This window comes from Juglans regia, chromosome 12 (genome assembly GCF_001411555.2).
Source record: "Juglans regia cultivar Chandler chromosome 12, Walnut 2.0, whole genome shotgun sequence".
NCBI lineage: Eukaryota > Viridiplantae > Streptophyta > Magnoliopsida > Fagales > Juglandaceae > Juglans > Juglans regia.
Window position 1 is genome coordinate 2,740,663 of NC_049912.1, and position 18,905 is coordinate 2,759,567.

At 38.1% G+C, this 18,905-nt stretch overlaps 1 pseudogene; it reads right to left on the minus strand.

The window, feature by feature from the left end:
• Positions 1 to 552: 552 nt before the first annotated feature.
• LOC118343969 lies at positions 553 to 18,740 on the minus strand (annotated as a pseudogene).
• Positions 18,741 to 18,905: the final 165 nt, after the last annotated feature.

The window sequence follows — 18,905 nt, forward strand, 5'->3', positions numbered from 1 at the left end:
CATTTATGGCTGGAATATCCCTAATACCATTTGTAACACTACAAAGGAGACTTAAGCCACATACAAGCCTATAATCCAAAAAAATAACTAGTTAATGATATGATTAGAGCCTCATTAGAACCAATAAAGAGTAGGAACTTCTCATTCTCAAGAAATATGAGATTTCATACACTACCTACCCTTATCATTTAAGTATAAGGTGCCACCCCAATAGTACATACGCATAAAGAACTATAGTTCTTTACGTGTAGAAAATTAAGCCCAGCACTTAGGTAGGGCCCAAGGACCAACCAGTACCCTTTTTTCCTTAAAAGCTTAAACAGTCCAATTTAAAAGCACATGAAGTAATTTAATTTCAATTAAACCACATGGGCTAATTCAATATTTAACCCTAGAAAGAATGTAATAAAATTGGTTTGACTTATTATTTAGTTTTAACTTTGGAATGGTGTTTCCTAAGTTTTTGAAGTATGCTACCTCTAACATTACTCCTGAAAAATATGCCTTGTTTCTCTACTCTACAATTGATGTCTAGAGATGTATGTTCTCAAGCTAAGCTGGAAGACCACCTTCAACTGCTAGTTTAATTCGCCAGTGATGCTCTACAACCTTGTAATCAACAATGTCCATAAACAACGGGTTATCCAACATGTAGTCCCACACCGCCCATAAACAATTGCTTGGACACTGGCCATTAGTTTTGCTATTTTACGGTTGGAGAACCCTTCTGTTTTCCCAGCCGCATCCCTGATCATATCATCTGATACATCTTTTATGGTTATTTTTAGTAAATTTGCCTTGAAAAAAGACCCCACTTAGATATGCTGTTAGCTTCACCACAAAGGTACTTGTACAAGTGGAGTTTCAAAATTTTGAAACGTTCCTCCTCCCTTGGAAGTGGAAACTCTATCACTTCATCAATGCGATCAGTAACAACACTGTCAAGATCACTTGGTCTGTTTGTGACAAAAACAAGCACGATGTCTCCAGACTGATCTTTTCGAGCAATTGACATAGCGAAAGCAATTAAAAAAAATAGAGGATTCCTTCGACTTTAAGTCCAACACCACCTCCTTTCTTTCTTTATTATGAATTACAACATATGTCCTTTCCATTACAGTGTTGGTCTTTCTTTATAATGCTGGAGACTTTTAAACTTCTAAGGAACCAACTTCTCAAGTGGAAAGTAAATAAAACAAGAAAGAAATGACTGGCAAAGAAAAGTAAGCATATAAATCGGAAAATCTACTGCCTTATTAGTGGTTATTCTGCTACCTTATTAGTGTTATTCGAAAATCTACTTCCTCAAATTTTTCCATAGAAAGGCTTCAATTGGTTGCCATGCTGGCTAGTGTTGTGTCCTGCATCAGTTCTCCCCCACTTAAAGAGGAACACGTCCTCGAGTTATGATCAACATACAGGGGTTCATCAAGTGGATGGTATTCAATGAGGTCTGCTATGTTGAAAGTGGAAGAAATCGCCAAGTCTTCTGGTAGGTCGACCACTAAGCATTGTCGTTAATTTCTTTGACAATCAAAAAAGGACCATACTTCTTATTCTTAAAGTTACTGTAAGTGTCTGAAGGAAAATGACTTTTACGCAAATGGATCATCACCAAGTCTGCTTCCTTGAATATTTTAACTCTTTGACGCATGTTTGCAGCAGCCTTATTTGGTGTTAGTGGTTTCCAAATTTTGATGAACTTGAGAGTGGATTTGTTGGATCCTTTAGGCCATGTTCTTTGCTGCTACACTAATATGTGCCTTCCAGTACTAAAGGCCAACTCTGAGGCTATAGTGTTAATAGGGATGACCAGAATACTATAGGCTATCTCTCCAAGAATGGGATACTTCACGACATTGATCTTCCACCAAACTAATATATCAAACTCTTCTGTATATGGGAGAAGATCTCCTGCCAAATATCGGTCTACCTCTGACTTCGCCTCTGTAGATTGACGAACTAGTTAGGGTTCTGTGAGAGGCTTTGGGCCCACATTGACCTATGTTTTTTTCCCTCCTCGACTTCTGGAGGAGACGCTGGGGTAGGTGTAGGTGCGCTACTACCCCTAATTATGGTAAACTCATCAAACAATCTACCGATGGTGTCTCTAACCATGCCACCAATAAGCTCAGCCCATGCAACCCCGTGCACAAGTCTCAAACCATATACCATGCCATCAATCTTGAGTTGGGGTTCAAGAACAACAGTCAAATATAACAAAATATTTTGCCTACTCAAATCACCCAAATGCTTGTCATATTTGACCCTCATTATCAATGTCATCTCCCGCATCCTAGTATGGTCACTCATACATATCTCATCCAATTTTTCTTTCACCTTACATATTTTTTGAGTAAACTCATTGGATGTAGGGTAAAAAAAACTAGATATTTTCAATGTCACCTGATAGAAAAGCTTTAAAAAATCTACAAAGATAGCAACTACCTCCCAATCATCATCAATAGGCTTTCTTAATACCTCGTGCTCATCAAAATATCTGACATATCGATGTCTTTATCATCCAATAATTCAAAAGCTACCTTATATTCTTGGGCCACCTCTAACATCAAGAATGTTGGGTTCCATCTTGTGGGAATATCAATACAAAGGCCCTTCTTGTATATTATGTCCGCACTCCTTGCAACAATTTTGAATTTCTCCAATCTAGCAAGATAATATCTCACAAATCTCACAATCATTCTGACTCATGCAACCGAGTCATCAATATCTTTCAAGCCGTTAGACACAATTAAATTCAAAATACGTACAATACATCTAACATGCAAACAATCACCACCCAAGATTATCTTATTTGCCTCTTTAAGATATGTCTTAAGATATCTCAATGCGACATCGTTAGACAAGACATTATCAACTATAACCGTCGAAACCCGTGTCAAACCCAACTCCTTTATTGCAGCCTCTAAGGCCTTTCCAATTGTCTCACCCTTGTGATTGGAAATTAAACAAAACTTCACAATTTTCTTATTTAGTGTCCAATCACAATCAATGAAATGCATAGTCAACGACATGTAATTAAAATTTGGGACGGATGTCCAAGTATCGGTAATGAGACAAACACCTTGACCTGCCAATTGGCCCCTCAACAAATCCTTCTCCTTTTGGTAATGTTTTCTAATATCATTTGCCACAGTGTGACGAGAAAGAATATTAAACCTAGGTTCCAAGCAACTGAAATATTCTTAAAACCCACTCCCCTCCATAAACTAAAAATGTAGCTCGTCCATAATAACCATACGAGCTAACTTTCTTCTACACTTATCGGGGTCATACTTAGTATCCCCCTTGAACGTAGAACCCCCATTACTCTCATCTGCCATTTTTTAAGTTCAATCTCTAGTTTAGATTGACTATTCTCTTGTAAGGATCTCAATATTGAACTCTTCTTGTATTGTTCTTCTAAGTGCACATTTAACTATAATGTACCATGTTTCCTATAGTGACATCCATAGAATTTAACATGGTAGTTACACTTTGCTTAGGGATTATTGGGGTCATCACCCTTTAGTTTGATAAAGTGAGACCAAACTATAGAAACAGATTTCTTGCTTTGTGTGGGCTTTGGGGCAGGGAAAGGTTTCGTGGGGTTAAGACTAGGGTCCATAGGGTTAGTGCTGGGTGTAGGGTTAGGTGTTGGGGTAGGCTCGGTAAGGGTAGGACAACTATCACTAAAATCTGAGAGAGTAGAGGAAGACATTTTCCAAAACAAGAAACAAATATGAAATTAAAACAAAAACATAACACTAACATCAACAATCAACACATAGGGATCAACAATCAAAACATTCCACTAATCTTTTCATTATTATAATTTGTTTTATAAAATAAGCATGCACAATCAAAGATTCAAAACAGACATTATATTATTAAACTCGTTGGTAATTACTAATTGATTATTTATGCATCTAGTGAATTAACTAGATTAATGCTTGCTTATAAATGCAAAAGGCCTTCAAAATAACATATAAAGTTGAATATGTGCATGCTGTTTTACGGGTATTACATATCCAACAAAAGAAAAAAATTTTTTTTACTGGTATTATATGCCACTTCATCATAGTGGGATGAAAGTAGGGGAAGTTTGTTTGTAGAATTTTCCATCAGCTGCAAGAACTAGTTTACTTGTTCCTTGTTGTAAAGTACGCCTTTTGGTGTGCTCATTGTGAACATGTAAGAATGGACAATATCATAAGGTGGGCTATAAGGTCATCCATACTCTAAATTTCAAATGTTTTGCATTACTATTGTATGAGACATAGTGAAAGGAGGAAGTTTATTTGACAAGTGGTAAGCTAAGAAAGTGGCACCATTTGAGAACAAGATGAAATTTAGGCCAAAAACAATTTGGAGTACATATACTAAACTAGATACCTAGGTATCATTCGGGAAAAAAAAACTTTTTATAAACAAAGTGGAAGGGTGACAGAAACATGAGATGTACACTGGCCCACTGACCCATGTGCATCATTATTGTAAAGATTAAACTAATAACATTTCTTGTTCGTAAAAATGTTTTTCAAGTTTACTGCATTCTTCTTTGTTTGCTTTGGATTAAGTTTGTCTTCTGTTATTTATATTTTTGTTTAATATATTTTGTTTTTTGTTACTTTTGAAAACTTAATATTAATATTTTTGTTTAATAATGATCTAAAATAAAATAGACTTTTCCAATATTGCATATCAGTAAACAATAAGATTTTGCTACATTATAAAATGACTCAAGTCATGAATGTCTGAAGTCCTAGTCTGCTTTATCTTTTGAGTTCTTCAAACATAATTTATCTGTTAACTTGGTTTCACATACACTTGCAGGAACATATATTCACAAGGTCTAACAAGTTGATCAAATCAATTCAAGTCTTCTTAAATGTCTTTAATGAACTATGTTTATGTCAATTTATGGAAAAGTCTTCTTCTTTACAAATGAAGAGAGAAAGCTCTAAGGTGAGCTTGTTTTGGTCTTTGCTCTTGATGGGATGAGGTCCATCTTTTGTAAGTTGCCTAAGTTAGTGAAGAATTACTTAGCCCATGTTCAGCCAAGTCCTAAAAGATTAGAACCTTAAATTAGTTTAGGGTTCCAATCCGAAACCCTAAAAGATTGGAACCCTAAATTAATTTAGGGGTTTCAATCTTTTTCGAATTGGAACCCAAAACTAATTTAGGGTTCCAATCCGAAACTCATGCATAAAATCACAGATTCATGAATCACAACAGTTCACATTCACAAATCACATGCACAATCAATATTCTCCACAGCACACATCCCATCCTCCATCTCCATTTAATCCCAACTTTCCTCCAATCTCCATAACTAAAAAAAAAAAAAAAGCATAAAATACTAAAACTAAGAGGTTCAGATTTGGGGCTTACCTTTGGCAACGATGATGCGACGGACACAGAGAGCGACGATGATGGACACAGAGAGCGACGTAGATGAGCGGATGATGGACACAGTGAAAAGACGAGCGACGAAGAAAGAACTGAGAGAGAGTGATTCAATTTCAAGAAGGGGAGGGGGGATAAATTAACCCAGACCAAACGGCGTCGTTTTGTCTATAACGACAAAACAACGTTGTTTCTTCTAGGGTGTTTTAAAAAAACCCCATAGACGGTGTCGTTTTGTCTATGGGGTTTTTTTTAATACATATATATGTATAGGTTGGGCCCCATCCGTCCCCCGCCTATGCTGCGGGCCGTAGATGTGGGCAGGGCCACCTGCCCCCCGTATCTGCAATGCGGATCCCCTGCACCTCTTGGGCTGGGTTGGGGGCGGGGCGAATGGAGCAGTGCAGTGGGGGGCAAGGCCCCGTTGCCCACCCCTAATTGAGTTCGCCATCATGTAGATTGATGGGTTCAGATCATAAATGGTTTTTCGTAATCCAATCCAAATAATTATACATATTAGTCCAATTTGATTTATTTGAGCTCTTATCTGATCATCATATATATTTGTATCAACTTAATTCCCATCGATAGATATTGGACACCCATAAAAAATATTACTACATACCACTGAGTATCCTGTTGGGGTTGATACTAGCAAGCTGTTACCCAACATTTCAGCTTCTATGGTACAAAACGTAGTATAATCAGTTGAAATTAAAGAATGAGTAGCCCCAGAGTCAAGCAAAGTTGTACCTTTCTTGGAGAACTGAGGAAGGGTACTTGTGATAACGTCGTTGTTGTCCACAACCTCTCCAGGTGTCAGTGCATAAACTCGAGTTGGCACTGTATTATGCTGATTATTGCCCTGTGTTGTCAGATTAGCCATTTGAGGTGGGTTGGTGTTTATGCTAATATTGAGTTGTAATGGGGAATCTCTGATATAGTGACTTGATTTACTAGTTGAGTTTACTCGATTGCATGACTTGTAGAGATAATTCTTATGATTGCCCTGGCATAGCCTCTAGCATGAGTTGTTCCCTTCGTTCCTCTTCTTCCATACAATTCCTTGCTAGAGTGGGACCCATGCAATGTAGACCTCTTTCTCTGATCCTAGAGTTCTACACTCCTCCTGAAGCTCTACTCAAACACGGTTGACTTTTCAGCCAGCTCTAAGAAATTATAAGTCTGAAAGTTCACAACTTGCTTGTATATCCTATGATTCAAGCCCTCATCAAATTTCTTGGCCTTCTTTTCTTAGTTTGGTATCAAAAACTTAGCAAAGTACGACAACTCTACAAACCTGGTAGCATACTAATGCACAATCATGGTTCCCTGAACTGCAATTTCCTTAACTCTAGCATCTCTAACAGATTTTAGGCAGAAGTGTTAAGAAAATGTGCTTAAGTGGGGCCAGCTAATAGTGACTTCTCCCACCTCCCACATTAGCTCCCCCGATAGTTCTCTCTACGATCCACCAATGCTTAACTTCACCAGTAAGCTTGAAGGTAAAGTACACTATCTTCTATTCATCTATGCACTTCAAGACTCGAAGTATCTACTCAAGATACTAGATCTAGTCCTCAGCCATAATTGAGTCGCCTCTTCCAACAAATGAGGATGGGCTCCTCCGACTGAGCTGCTCAACTGTACAACCCTCATCATTATTGTTGTGATTGCCATCGCTGGGGGGGGGGGGTTTCTCCGCAATGTCTTTCATCACTTCTTGTGTCATTGCTTGGGTTACTTTGGAAGCATTAGAATTGGCTTCCCCATCATTCTTAGAACCATTCAATTCTAGAAGGTTACAAACACGACGACGTGACAACATCCTGAAAACATAGACTCAATTAAACATTTCAACAAAATACTCATATAGGAAGCACTGGTGTAAATGTAAGTATAAAAATAACTATAAAAACTTCAAATCCCAATTCTACTCGTTCCTACCTATAATTGTACTTTAACCTAATGTTTGCAAAATCCAAAATCTTAAATCTCATTAAAATCATTTCTTCAAGTCTTGCATAATCTAAAACCTCATATTTGATTAACTCATAAATATATATATATATATATATATATATAAAGTCTACATAATATAAAACCTATATCTGATACCATGTGTAACGTCTTAAAGGAGACCCAAGCCACATCTAAGCCTATCCTCCAAAATGGCTAATCAATTATACAATTGGAGTCCCATTAGAACCATTATAAAGAGCAAAAACTTATCATTCTCAATGAATGTAGGATCCATATACCACCTACCCTAATCACTTAGTATGGGGCATCACAATCTCTCACACTTAAATTTCCAATGTCTTAGTCAGGCCCGTCCGTCGTAGGTAACATATCTCAAGTCTCACATTTATGGCTAGGATAACTTTGATACCATTTGTAACGCCACAAGATAGACTTAAGCCATATACGAGCCTATAATCGAAAAAATGACTAGTTAATGATATGATTAGAGTCACATTAGAACCATTATAGAGAGTAAGAATTTCTCATTCTCAAGCAATATGAGATCCTACACTTCGTACCCTTATCATTCAAGTATATGCAAATAGAACTATAGTACCATACGGGTAGAAAATTAAGCCTAGCACTTAGGTAGGACCCAAGGACCAACCAGTAGCCTTTTTTCCTTCAAAGCGTAAACAATTCAATTTAAAAGCACATGAAGTAATTTAATTTCAATTAAACCACATGGGCTAATTCAATATTTAACCCTAGAAAGAATGTAAACTATCATATGAAAATCATAGCAAAATCTTTTTCCAAGGTGGCTTTGAAAAAATGAAAAATGCTAAACTTACAACTTTCCCTACAATAATATTAGAAACTTCATGTGAATGTAATAAAATTGGTTTGAGTTATTTTTTAATTTTAACTTTGGAATGGTGTTGCCTAAGTTTTTGAAGTATAATACCTTTGAAATATGCCTTGTTTCTCTACTCTGCAATTGACGTTTAGAGATGTATGTTCCTAAGCTAAGCTGGAGGACCACCTTCAACTGCTAGTTTAATTCGCTGGTGATTCTCTACAACCTTGTAATAAAAAATGTCAATAAACAGTGGTATCCAACATGTAGTCTCACCGCCCATAAACAACTGCTTGGACACTTGCCATTAGTTTTGCTATCTCATGGCTGGAGAACCCTTATGTTTCCCCAGCCGCATCTCTGATCACATCATCTGATACATCTTCTAGGGTTATATTTAGTAAATTTGTTTTGAAAAAATGGATATGCTGTCAGCTTCACCACAAAGGTACTTGTACAAGTAAAGCTTCAATAGTTTGAAACGTTCCTCCTCCCCTGGAAATGGAAACTCTATCACTTCATCAATGCGATCAGTAACATCACAGTCAAGATCACTTGGTCTATTTGTGGCAAGAACAAGCACGATATCTCTAGATTGATCTCCGGTTCGGAAGAGCAACTGACATAGTGGAAGCAATTACAAAAACAGAGGATTCATTTGACTTCAAGTCCAACACCACCTCATTTCTTTCTTTATTATGAATTACGACATATGTCATTTCCATTACAATGTTGGTCTTTTTTTATAATGCTAGAGACTTCTAGACTTCTAATGAAACAACTTCTTAAATGGAAAGTAAATAAAACAAGAAATAAATTATTGGCAAAGAAAAGTAAGAATATAAATGGGAAAACCTACTGCCTTATTAGTGGCTATTATGCTGCCTTATTAGCGTTTATTTGAAAATCTATTTCCTCAAATTCTTCCAGAGAAAGGCTTTAATTGGTTGCCATGTTGGCTGGTGTTGTGTCCTGCATCAGTTCTCTCTCTCTCTCTCTCTCTCTCTCTCTCTCTCTCTCTCTCTCTCCCCCCGCCCCCCTCCCAAACTTAAAGTTTAACTCATCCTTGAGTTATGATCATCGTACAAGGGTTCATCAGGTGGATGGTATTCAAAAAGGCCTACTATGTTGAAAGTGGAAGAAATGGCCAAGTCTTTTGGTAGGTCGACCATGTAAGCGTTATCGTTAATTTTTTTGACAACCCAGAAATGACCATACTTCTTATTCTTCAACTTACTGTAAGTGCCTGAAGGGAAATGGATTTTATGCAGATAGATCATCACCAAGTCTCCTTCCTTGAATATTTTAACTCTTTGATGCTTGTCTACAGCAGCCTTATACTTGGTGTTAGTGGTTTCTAAATTTTGAAAAACTTGAGAGTGGATTTGTTGGATCCTTTTGGCCATGTTCTCTATTGCGACACTAAGGCCAGGGAGCTTGGGAAGGGAAACCAAATCTAAAGCGTGCTTCGGTGCCCTAGTGTAAATGATTTCAAATGGTGTTTTACATGTAGAACGATTGCACATGCTATTGAAAGCAAATTCCACTTGCGACAGGTTGACATCCCATTCTTCGGCTTATCCCCTGAAATACATCAAATCAAGTTACCCAGGTGTGGTTCCTCTGTTTGGCCATCGATCTGGGGATGGCAAGTGCTACTGTACTTGAGGGATGTGTCGAACTTCTTCCATAGAGTTATCCACAAATGGCTAAGAAACTTGACACCACGATCGATAGTGATTGTCCTAGGGACCCCATGAAGCCGAACAACCTTTCTAAAAAAAAGATGGGCTACATTTGACACATCTGAAGTCTTTCGACAAGGGATAAAGTGTGCCATTTTAGAGAATCGATCAACCACAACAAATACAGAGACTGCACCCCATTGAGTACGAGGTAGTCCTAGTACGAAATCCATGCTCAAGTCCTCTCAAATATTTTCAGGCACTGGTAATGGAATGTATAGCCTTATGTTTTGTGCTTGGCCCTTGCTCACTTCACACATGGGACACCTTTTAACGAATTTTCCCACATCACACTTTAGCTGGGGCCAATAATAACGTTCAACTACGAGAGATATAGTCTTATCTCACCCCCACATGGCCATTGAGTCCCCCACCATGCAGGTCTCACAGAACTTGTTCATGAAAGGAGGTTTGAGGGACACAAAGTTGGTAACCACGAAAGAGATAACCCCCTTGAATAAGGAAATCTCATGTTGGCTGCTTGGCAAGGCACCTATTCCACACCTCGGCAAAATCTTCATCATCTACATACAGATCCTTAAGTTGTTCAAAACCAACAACTTCAGTTTGCAAAGTCACCAGTAGGGCCACACGACGACTAAGAGCATTCGTCACTTTATTTTGCGAACCCAATTTATGCTTGAGCACTAAAGTAAACTTTTTCATGAAGGAGATCCATTGTGCGCGCATTCAGTTTAGGCGTCCCTGGGTATTTATGATCTTCAGAGCATGATGATCAGTGTAAAGCACAAAGTCACACTGAATTAAGTAATGCTCCTAGTGTTGCAAAAATCAGATAACGTCATAGAATTCCAATTCATAGGTAGTCCACTTTTGTCAAGCTTCATTCAGTTTCTCGCTGAAAAATTCCATGGGTCTACCTTTTTGTGAGAGAACAACACCTATGCCAATTATTAAGGCATTGCATTCAATTTCGAAAAGCTTCTCAAAGCTAGGTAGTGCCAGTATGGGTGTCGTGGATAGATTCTCTATGATTATTGCGAAGCTTGCATCTTGGTCATCTCCCAACAAAATGCCCCTTTTGTCATGCATCCCATGAGAGGTTCAACAAGGACACTAAAATTCTAGATGAACTGATGGTAAAAGGTAGCTAGCCCATGGAAACTTCAGACCTGGTTTATGGTTGCGGGTCGTGGCCACTCTCGAATGGCTAGGACCTTATATTCATCCACATGAATTCCTTCAGCACTCACCATAAAACCAAGAAATAGCAAACTGCTGGTTAGAAAGGTGAACTTCTTCAAATTAATGTACAACTTACTCGCATGCAATGTTGATAACACTTCCTTCAACTGCTGCAGGTGTTGATCTTGTTCATCTTGATTGTAGAAGAGAATGTCATCAAAATAAACAACCACGAACTTTCTAATGACGGGTTTGAGAACTTGGTGCATGGCGCGCATGAAGGTGCTTGGCACGTTAGAGAGGCCAACAAATGACATCACTAACCATTCGTATAGCCCTTCCTTGGTTTTGAATGCCGTTTCCCACTCGTCATCGGTTCAGATTCTAATTTGATGATACCCACTCTACAAATCAATCTTTGAAAAATTTTTAGATCTTGCAAGCATATCCTATCCAACATGTCATTTAATCTTGGAATGAGAAATCTATATTTTACCGTGATCTTGTTGATGGCATGACTGTCCACGCACATTCTTAAGCTCCTGTCTTTCTTTGGCATTAGTAAAGCGGGTACCGCGCTTGGGCTCATACTTTTCCTGACTAACCCCTTGCGGATGAGTTCCTCGACCTGTCCCTGCAAAATATGATGCTCTTCAAGGCTCATGGATAGTGTGGAAGGTTCAGAAGGCTTGCTCCAGGGACCAAATCTATATGGTGATGGATGTCTCGCATTGGTAGGAGCCCGCTGGGTAAGTCTAGTGGGGTGAGGTCCTCAAAATCAGTCAGTAATTACTGCGCTTGTTGAGGTATTACAGAGGATTCAACAACAACTTCCCCCTTCAGAATCAAAGTGAATACCTCGTCAGCCTCTCGTGTATCTTTTATGAATTGGTCTTTGGGGATTGTGAGAAAAGTCTTCAGTAGGCATAGGATTTGAGCCTTTGTCTCCAATGGGTAATAACACAATCTTGCGATCATGCCACCAGAATGTATAAACATTCTCACGTCCCTTGTAAGTCGTGTTCACATCATATTGCCAAGGCCTGCCAAGTAATAGGTGACAAGCATCCATCTCAACCACATCACAAGTCACCTCATCCTTGTAGAATTTTCCAATGGAGAAAGGTATGCGACAAAGGGTAGATACTCTTGTCTCCGCCCCTTTTTTTATCCAACCGATCTTGTATAGGTTTGGGTGTTTTTCTGTCTTCAGCTGCAAGGTGGTGACCAGGGCCTTCGATACAATATTTTCGCAGCTACCACAATCGATTATTAAGTTGCAAACCTTCTAGTTAATGGTGTAACGTGTTTTGAATATTGCATGCCTCTGTGTTATCCTCTTTTTTGGGTGCAAGAAGTAGTCGCTAAACCACACAGTTAACAAACTTACCCTCATCCCCTTTGACTAGTTCTCCTTCTTGCTCAATCTCGCTATCTTCTTCTTGCGGGTTGCTTTCCTCTCCTTCTATAATATTGACGGATCGACGAGTAGGAATGGCCAGCGCTCCCTTTTCCTGTCATGGGTTTGGTGTAGGGGTTATTGCTAGTACTCCTTTTTCCTTGAGTTGAAATGGCCATGGGATTATAGCCAGTACTCCCTTTTCCTTAAGCTGAAATGGCCATGGGGTTAACGGATTGGTTATTGGTAGTGTTTCTTTGGAAACGACTGGTAGAGGGTAATTGCTGATGGTTTTGTTTTGTGGGGTGTTCGGTTCTTTTGGCGAATGGTATGGATGCTTGTGGTGGTGGTCGGTCTAACTGCACTTCAATCTTCATGGCTAGACTTACAGCTTCTAAAAGGGTCCATACGATGTGAAGAGTGACCTGGTCTTGTATGGCAATTTGCAATCCAATGTATCTCGCAACTTCTGCCCTTCCGTCTCTGAAAGGTTGTTCTGAGAATTCAAGCGGTCAAATTCCTCCGTATATTCGTTGATCGACCTTGTGCCCTGCCAGCAATTTTTATATTGTTGGTATAGAATCTGTTCATAATCAGGTGGAAGAAACCTTTCGCTTATCAGTCGCTTTATGTTTGACCATGCACGCACTGGTTGTTTGCCTTTCCTAGCTCCTTAGACTGCTTTGCATTTGTTCCCACCATGCTGATGCTCCTCCCTTTAGTTTATAGGCCAGAAGCTTCACTTGTTGTACTTCTGGAATCTGCATGTAGTGGAAAAAGTTTTCTACTTCCAACAACCAATCGAGAAAACTCTCGATGTGTAGGTGGCCATTGAAACATGGCAAATCAATTTTGATCCGATAGTTGTTGGCGTTATCTGGGCCCCTTCTATTCCCTTGATCACCCCCAGCAATACCACCAATTTCTTCATCACTAGACAATTAATCATGTGCTTGATTTCTTTGTCGCAGTACGTACCCACGACCACGATCAATCTCGCCCACATCTTGATTTCTGTTTCCGTCAACATGGATGTTAGTTATGGTCCATTGTATCTCACGAAGCATTCGTTCTAGACCTTCTAACCGTTGCTAGTTTTGTTAATTATGTGAGTGTATGACCGCTGATAAAGTGATAAAAGTTACATGATAAAGCTGCTTAAGTGAATGAATTATTTAACAAAAAAATGAATTAAGCACTTAATTATGTATTGATTTTTATTACTTGACTCTATGTAAAGTTATGATATTTTACACTTAAAAAGAGTTGTAATGCAGGGCCTCACTGCAGGACGAGCAGCAACTGCCTCACTGCAAGCAGCTCGCACGAAGACTTCACGCACTCAAGCATGGGCAGATCAAAACGCACAGCTGCAGGAGATGCGGACGAAGTGGAACGCGAAACAGGGACGCATGAAACACAGGCGAGCTGAACTCAAAACGCGCTGGGCTGCACTGGACCAAAATGCAGGAGAGGGAGGCACGAAACGCAGGAGCTGGAAGGCAGACTCACGCGGATGCGAAACGCGGAAGCACGCACGCAGGGGCACGTCAAAACGCAAGAAGATAAATGCGAAACGGCATGGTGAGGGAGATGAAAAGCATAGCTGAGGCGTGCGCAAACGAGGACATATCAAAACGAAATTTTTATTCGTGCGCCGGCAGTTTTCATTTTAGTTTTTTTTCCGCAAGTTTTTCTTCCGCACATATCTCTCTTTTTCCGCATTTTATTTTCGCACAGCTTCGTCTTCCTCTTCAATTTATTTTTCCAGTTCATTTTATTTTTCTGCAAGTTTGTATGCTTTTGAGTTTTGGATTTCAGCACATTTGTGGAATACAGTATATTTTTATTTAGTAACTTTAATTTGAAACAGTAGATGATGATGTTAGATTTTAATTTTATTGAGCATTTTGTTAATCTAGAGATGATAGGCTAGATTTTTAGCTTGGGATTCAATGAGTAACCCGTGATTATTTGGGATTGGATTTACTTCAATATTTAGTGCTTTTGATGATTAACTTGATGGATTATATCTCAATGTGCATCTAGAAAATATTAGAGTTCTTTGTTCTTGGTTTAGATCAATTGTAGACGTAAAGGCACAATTGATACTTGAACAAGTAACATGACTTTAATGTTTTTCTTTCACTTTCTATGATTGTTATATAATTTGTCAAGTAGCTTTATTAAAATAAAATTGTAGTTCATTGCTATATTATCCGACTATGATTTCTAGGAATGAGAGAACGGTTGAGAGAAAATAAAAAGAGAAGTAAATCCATCACCAAATTAGTGGGTGAAAATTGCATCCCAAGTGTTTGTTTAATTGTTTCTTTCAGGTTTAAGTCAACTTCCATACGATTTCTTTAATTCCCTTTAATCTTAGCAATTTTAGAAAAATAGATTCTCTTTTATTTTCAGTTTTACTTATGCTTGAACGTCCCGACAATTTCACTCATAATTCATTCTACACTCCCTTAGTAAATATCCACATTTAGGTGTAAATATTGTTAGTGGTTAAGTTTAGGAATTTATTTCTCTTTGCTTATTATTTTAAATTTTCGTGTCACTTCAAACGGTAATACGTGGTCTTGCGAAAATGAAATGTTTGCTAAATTCTCATTGTCCCTGTGAATTCGATCTTGGGATTTACCCTTGTATTACTTTGACAGCTTCTACGCTTGGAAGTCGAAATTAAAAGCTGATCAACCGCCCAAAGTGCTTGCACTCCACGTTCTTCGCCGTGGGAGTGACTGCTCTCGTTCTCATCTCTCGACATCACGCCAGGTACAACTTGGCTCTGATACCAAAATGATGTAGCGGAAGCAATTAAAAAAAATTAGAGGATTTCTTCAACTTCAAGTCCAACACCACCTCCTTTCTTTCTTTATTATGAATTACGACATATGTCCCTTCCATTACAGTGTTGGTCTTTTTTTATAATGCTAGAGACTTGTAGACTTCTAAGGAAACATTAACTTCTCAAATGGAAAGTAAATAAAACAAGAAAGAAATTACTAGCAAAGAAAAGTAATTAAGCATATAAATGGGAAAATCTACTGCCTTGTTAGTGGTTATTCTGCTGCCTTATTAGCGTTTATTCGAAAATCTAATTCCTCAAATTCTTCTAGAAAAAGGCTTCAATTGGTTGCCACTTTGGCTGGTGTTGTGTCCTGCATTAGCAATGCATTTAGAGCACTTCGTTGAGCTTCACTGATATCATGTGCACTGTTGCGCCTGCAATGGATCAAAAAGCATAACTACGTACTAAACTGGCAGCCAGAAGAAACTCATAACCCCAATCCACCAAAGCAGAAGAATCGTGACCAGCGGTGTTTATCCATGAGCTTGTAAATTTTTCCAGACTAAAGCACGTTATAACTTATTCCCAACAAATATTAATACAAATAAAGGCAGTGGCAGTTTTGGTTTCAGACTTTCAGTAGTACAATGTGGATAGTCGAATGGACATATATAGAGTTTTAACAGCAAACCATTTATACTATTCTTACAGGAGAATCAAATCATTATTTAAGACAAATATCATGCAAATAGAAGCCAATAAAAGATATTTCTTGGATAACATAACTAGGATAAACTTCAATTTTTAATTAATATACTTGAGTTTTAATGGATTCTACATAAGAGAAATGCAGTAATCACAGGGCTAAAACCTTCTCACGCATGAGATCACATAAAAGGCGCTGAGGATATATATATATATGCAGGCGCTGTTATAGAGAGTTACAAGAAAACTGACCAGATAATGCACACCGTATTTTGAGAGTTGCTTCTCAAAAAAAGCAGCAAGCCTTTATTTGCATGCAACAAGAAAAAGCCTTCTCTTAATGATGTCAAAGATGCAGTATTAATAGCCAAGTCCTGGTTAAAGAAGTCGGAGCCTTTTTTAATGGTTGCTATGTCTGCTGCTCCTGCCTCAAGTTCTTTGTTTGAAGTTGAGGCCTTGAAGGAGTTGGTTTCTCAGTCAAAGCTTCTGAGTGATATAGGCGATGCATGTTCTGTTCTGCATGTTCATATTCAATTTGAGTGATATAGGCGATGGAATGGGCAAATGCCTTATTTTGAAAATAGAATCTCTAGTTTCTAAAATTGAATCTGTCATAAAAAGTGGATCATCTCTTCATTTTGAATTTTGTGAGATTCCTGAACTTCAAGGTGCACATTCTACCCTGCAATGGTGCAAGAGGGTGCTTTCTTTCTGCTCTGGTGCTCCTGCTTTTGAGGATGTCGAGAGCTTGATGAAGGTTGCAGTGCAACTTCCCCATAAATGTACCTCGGGTCCCTTGTGTAGTTCATTGATTGATGGGGTTAAATGGCTAAAGAAAGCCTTAGAGGCCATTGCTGCGCCACACAATTTCAAAAGATGCAAGCTGAGTAATGCTGAAGAAGTTCTTACTGACTCTCAGTATATTAAAGTCTCGTTTTCGGTGATGGTTGGTCAACTTCTGTTGCTTTCAGTTTAATATTAGAGCTCAAGGTGATCATCTGCTGGAGTTTGGAAATTCTGTTGCCTTCAGTTGCACCGAACTTGATTTGGTCTCTCAATCTGATTTTTCTGGTTTGCTATCTTGAGACTTTCATTTCACCTTTGTTTTCTTTTGTAATTCTTGTAGAATTTTGATGATCTTGAGAACTCTGGTTTAGGCTCTGTAGTATGTAATATATAGCAGAATAAGTTGGTTTTTTTTAATGTTTGTATCATTCAGTTTTTATGTTGGAGCCTAAAGTTTTATGTTTGTTTTGGTTAGACTCGGTACATTCTCTCAGATTTGTTCATCCAAGAATCATAGACAAGAGGTTCAACATCTGAAAAGACAATTACTTGGTGCCACATAAGAAAGAAATATACTGGAGGTTAGTATATATAAGAACTATGATGTTTTCTTTTTGGTTAATATACAATTTTCAAATGCATTTTTTGGCTGCTAAAATGTTTACATATTTTAAGTTGCCGTGGCTAAATGTGAAACGCATGTGCACAATATCCAAGATTGCATTTGGTGAATCTATTGCAAACATATTACAAAGGATGTTTTGTCAATGATACGGGTGAAATCCATGTGTCATGTTTACATCTTCAACTTTTATATGATGTTTACCTATTAGAGGACATTTATTTTTATTTATTTGGTTAATTTTTTATTCTGCTTGGATTTTTATTGATTTTCCTTGAAATATAAAATTAGTGTATGGCTTGATTTTAATGAATACGGCTTTATGCTTTTATAATTTTTTTTTTGGATAATTGTTCTTTGTAGAGAATTAGGATTCGCCGCAAATTTATGTTTTTAAATGTTTGTCCTTATTTGCGGCGAATACTACTTGCCGAAAATAATTATTTTCAGAGAACTAATCTAGCGGCAAAAATGTTTCTACCTCGCGTGAAAATTATTATTTCCGATGAAATGTTTTCGCGGAAAAAAAATTCTCTCTGACCAAATCTAGAGGTCACCGTAATTGATCAACCCAGACATTTTATTCTCGGCCAATTTGCCACAAATGAATTTCAGTCGGGTTTGGTCTTTTGCAGCAAAAATTATGCTTTTTGCGGCGAAATTACTGCAAAAGGACATATTTTTTGTAGTGGCATTATTAGCCCAATCATATATCTAATGAAATTTGGTAACAGCCGATGAACCTAGTGGCACAACATCTCTTCCTGTCATCATGGCATTGGCATAATCCAAACCCTGTATGAGAAGACTCCAGGGTTAATGATAGCACCAAGAAAACAAATATCCAACAAGCTATAGTCACACAAGTCACGCAGAGGTAATAAAAAAGAAGTGAAATAGAGTCATAAGTTTGAGAGCATACTGATTTCTGAGCTTTCTGCCTTGCAACCAAAGTTTTACCAGTGCCTGCAGGAGGCCCATAAAACAACATATTTCGAAAAGGTGCCTGAGGAGTCTGTTTGTTGTAGCTCGAGCAAGTTGCTGGATTCTCCATTCCAATGAAGGATGGAGAATGATATTTCCAATACCATTTTTACTTCCTACTGCCCCAACCAGAATCCGATTAGCATATCCCCATAAGACTCTGGCTCCTTCTCTGCAGACACATTGAAAATCATTGAAGAGATTCAGACGGCTCATCAAACTAAAAGAGTAACCATCATGACTCAGATTTAAAACATCAATTGAGTTGTCTCATGAATAAGAATTCTCTGCCGGTAGAAGTCTAACAAGGCCTTCATTGCAGGCTTATCATATATTACATCAAATGGGTGGCAAGACACTTTATGAGCCCCATGACAGAATGCTAGCGGTACAACAAATGTCATCATGGAAGGTTGCACTGAAGTAGTGGTTTTTCTTAATAACTAATTAAATATTTTATTAAAAACTCTACATCATTTTGT